We start from the raw sequence: 4,823 nt of genomic DNA, 5'->3' as shown, positions 1-4,823 counted from the left end.
CAAAGTGCTGGGATTACAGGCTTGAGCCACCGCGCCCGGCGACATCCATGTTCTTACCTGGCAAGGGACTTTGCCAAGGCAGTGAACAGCTAGGAACTCTGAGATCCTGGGTTATCTGAGTGGGGCCAGTGAACTCAGGATGGTCCTTAACAGTGAAGGGAGGCATAAAAGCAGCTCAGAGTGATGTGATGTGAAAGGGACTTGACCTATTGTTGCTGGCTTTGAAGATGAAGGAGGAGGCCACCAGCCAAGGAGTGCAGGCAGCCTCTAGACACTGAAGGAAGCAAGGAAATGGATTCTCCCTGGAGCCTACAGAGAGAAATGCAGCCTGCTGACACCTTGATTTCAGTTTACTGAGCCGTGTGTTGGCCTCTGAACTCCAGAACGCTAAGAGAATACATTCATGCTGCTGTAAGCCACGAGTGTGTGGTCATTGTGACAGCAGCATAGGAGACTCATGCAGGTACTCTCTCTCCCTTCCTCACCCACCTGCCCTCTGTTGCCTGAGGCCACACACCAAAGCTGAGAAAGGAAACTTATTTTAAATATGTTTAAACATAAGATCTGCCACTATAAAACTACTAGAAGAAAGAAAACAGGGGAAAGACTTCAGGACATTCGACAAAAATGTCATGGCTAAAACCTCAAAAGCACAGTCAGCAAAAGCAAAAACAGACAAATGGGGCTGTGTTAAAGTAAAATGCTTCTGCACAGCAAAGGAAGCAAACCATCAACAGAGTAAAGAGACAATCTAGAATGGGAGAAAATATTTGCAAACTGCTCATCTGACGAAGGACTAGTATCCAGAATTTACAAGAAACTCAAATGACTCAATGGCAAAAAACAAATAATCCCATTAAAAAGTGGGCAATAGATCTGAATAGACATTTCTCAAAAAAAGGCATGCGAACGACCCACAGGTATATAAAAAATGCTCAGTATCACCAATCATCAGGGAAATACAAATCCAAACAACAGTGAGGTATCATCTTACCTCAGTTACAATGGCTGTTATCAAAAAGACAGAAAATAACAGATGCTGGTGAGAATGTGGAGAAATGGGAACTCTTAAACACCAGTAGTGGAAATTTAAATTAGTACAGCCCTTCTGGAAAACAGCATGGAGGTTTCTCAAAAAACTAAAAATAGAACTTCCGTATGATCCAGCAACCTTACTCCTAGGTATTTATCCGAAGGAAAGGAAATCACTATATTAAAGGCATACCTGCACCCGCATGTTTATTGCAGCACTATTCACAACAGTCAAGATACGGAATCAACGTAAGTGTCCATCAAGAGATGAATGGATAAAGAAAATGTGGTTCATATACACAATGCAGTACTATTCAGTCGTGAAAGAGAATGAGAGCCCATCATTTGCAGCAACATGGATGGAACTGGAGGTCATCATGTTAAGTGAATAAGCCAGGAACAGAAAGACAAATATTGTATGTTATCACTCATATATGGACGCTAAAAAAGTGGTTTTCATGGAAGTAGAATGATAGCTACCAGAGACTGGGAATCAGGAGCAGCGGGGGATGTTGGTTAATGGATACAAACATACAATTAGATAGAAGGACTAGGACGTAGTGTTCAATAGCTCAGTAGGCTGACTGTAGTTACCGACACAGTACTGTGTACTTCAAAATACCCAGAAGAAAAAATTTGAAATATTCCCAATAAAAACAAATGATCATTGTTTGAGGTGATGGATGTCTTAATTACCCTGACTTGATCATTACACATGGTATGCATGTATCAAAATACCATCTGTACCCCATAAATATGTATACTAATTATTTATCAATTAAAAAAAGAAAAAAAATGTCATGAATAGTCCCTAGTTTGGCTGAACTGTTTGCATCCTCTAGGAAAGACATGACAAGTGGTTGACATTTCAATGGCTGATTCTGATGCGCCGAAAGGGGCTGGTATTGAAGAGGATTCCGAGCCAGGTTAGGTAGAAGCGGAGAGTGGCATGACTGGGCAGTGGTGTCTGCCCTGGGTGTGGTGACGGCACTTGCAGCTGCTGCTTCTGTTCAAGGCTCACTGTTCATGATCACTCAATCCTTTCCATTGCCTTGTTATTTTCCACACGGCCCCTGTAACATCTCCTAAAAGCACAAGCAAAGCTCTACCTGGTCTGACTCAAGACCTGTGAGTATTCCAAGGGTATCTGCAGGAGCACCCAGTGGTGGTCAGTAGGCCACTCTCTCCTGGCGCCTAAAGGATGAGGCCTGCAGAGATGCCGTAGGTGCTGTGCAAGTTTCCAGCTGCCCAGATCTTTCTGTCTGGGCCTGAGGACTCTTCACCTTTCCAGCGGAATCAATAACTTCTTCCTACCCAGCGGCTCTCAGTGGAGTAGCAGGTGGTGGACCTTTAGAAGTTGGTGCATAAATACACCCACTAGACCCCCCAGTCTTGGTTGGCATAATTCCAAGGCTTATGACCTGTGCTGTTGCCTAGAGTCTCCCTGCGGGTTTAAGCCTCAGCCTCCCGTCAATGTCCAGAGGTGCTACTCATGCACAACACATTCCGAATTCTGTGTTCCTCTGCTCCTGCTTTCTAAAGGCTGTACGTTTCTGAATATTTAGTACTTAAAAGGAAGAAACACGCATCCAAGGCAAAAAGTCAAAGAGAGCAAAAGGTACAGGAAGAAGAATAAGTGTCCTTATTCCATCTTTGGCTTCAAATCCTCCACTGGGTGAAAGATCTCTACAACGAGAACTAAAACACATCATTCAAAGAAATCAGAGATGATGCAAACAAATGGAAAAAAAAATCCGTGTTCCTGGATAGGAAGAATTAATATCATTAAAATGGCCATGCTGCCCAATGCAATTTACAGATTCAATGTTATTCCTGTCAAATTACCAATGACATTCTTCACAGAACTAGAAACAATTGTTTTAAAATTCATATGACACTGAAAAAGACCCCAAACAGTCAAGGCAATCCTAAACAAGAACAAAGCTGGAGGCAACATGTTACCCGATTTCAAACTATACTGCAGAGCTATTGTAACCAAAACAGCGTGATACTGGTACAAAAATAGATACATAGACCAGTGGAACAGAATGCAGAGCCCAGAAATAAGACCACACACCTCCAACCTCTAATCTTCAACAAAGCTGACAAAAACAAACAATGGGAAGGATTCCTATCCAATACATGGTGCTAGTATAGCTGGCTAGCCATATGCAGAAGATTGAAACTGGACCCCTTCCTTACACCATTTACAAAAACTAACTCAAGATGGACTAAAGACTTAAATGTAAAACCCAAAACTATAACCCTGGAAGACAACCTAGGCAATACCATCCTGGACACAGGAACTGGCAAAAATAACATGAAGAAGATGCCAAAAGCAATTGCAATGAAAGCAAAAACTGACAAATGCCATCTAATTAAATTATAGAGTTTTTGTACAGCCAAAAAATATCAACAGAGTAAACAGACAACCTACAGAATGGGAGAGAATACTTTCAAACTATGCATGTTAGACAAAGGCCTAATATCCAGTATCTATAAGGAAATTAAACAAATTTGTAAGAAAAAAACCAACCACCCCATTAAAAAGTAGGTGAAGGAAATGAACACTTTTCAAAAGAAGACATACATGGAGCCAACAAGCATATGAAAAGAAGCTCAATATCACTGATCATTAGAGGAAGGTAAATCAAAACCATGGTGAGATATTATCTCACACCAGTCAGAATGGCCATTATTAAAAAGTAAAAAACTAACAGATGCCGGTGAGGTTATGAAGAAAAGGGTACACTAAAACACCGCTTATGGGGGCGTAAATTAGTTCAACCATTGTGGAAATCAGTTTGGTAATTCCTCAAAGAGCTAAAAACAGAACTACCATTCGACCCAGCAATCCCTTTACTGGCTATATACCCGAAGGAATATAAATTATAGTTCTACTATAAAGACACACACAAGCATATGTTTATGCAACACTATTCACTATAGCAAAGTCATCGAATCAACCCAAATGCCCATCAGTGGTAGACTGGATAAGGAAGATATGGTGTATATATATATACACCACGGAATACTATGAAGTTATAAAATAGAATGGGATCATGTCCTTTGCAGGAACATGGATGGAGCTATGCAGGAAGAGAAAGCCAAATACCGCATGTTCTCTCTCACTTATAAGTGGGAGCTAAATGATGAGAACACATGGACACAAAGAGGGGAACAACAATTGCTGGGGCCTATTTGAGGGTGAAGGGTAGGAGGAGGGAGAAGATTAGAAAAAACAACAAATGGGGCCGGGCACGGTGGCTCACGCCCGTTATCCCAGCACTTTGGGAGGTTGAAGCAGGTGGATCACCTGAGGTTGGGAGTTCGAGACCAGCCTGGCCAACATCGTGAAACCCCGTCTCTACTAAAAATACAAAAACATATAGCCGGGCGTGGTGGTACATGCCTGTAATCTCAGCTACTCGGGAGGCTGAGGCATGAGAATCACCTGAACCTAGGGGGTGGAGGTTGCAGTGAGCTGAGATAGCGCCACTGCACTCCAGCCTGGGCCACGGATTGTGATTCCGTCTTAAAAAACAAACAAACAAGGCCGGGCGCGGTGGCTCAAGCCTGTAATCCCAGCACTTTGGGAGGCCGAGGCGGGTGGATCATGAGGTCAAGAGATCGAGACCATCCTGGTCAACATGGTGAAACCCCGTCTCTACTAAAAATACAAAAAATTAGCTGGGCATGGTGGTGTGTGCCTGTAATCCCAGCTACTCAGGAGGCTGAGGCAGGAGAATTGCCTGAACCCAGGAGGCGGAGGTTGCGGTGAGCCGAGATCA

The sequence above is a fragment of the Cebus imitator genome, unplaced genomic scaffold, assembly GCF_001604975.1.
Source record: "Cebus imitator isolate Cc_AM_T3 unplaced genomic scaffold, Cebus_imitator-1.0 Scaffold196, whole genome shotgun sequence".
Classification (NCBI taxonomy): domain Eukaryota; kingdom Metazoa; phylum Chordata; class Mammalia; order Primates; family Cebidae; genus Cebus; species Cebus imitator.
Note: the sequence above shows the minus strand (reverse complement) of the source record.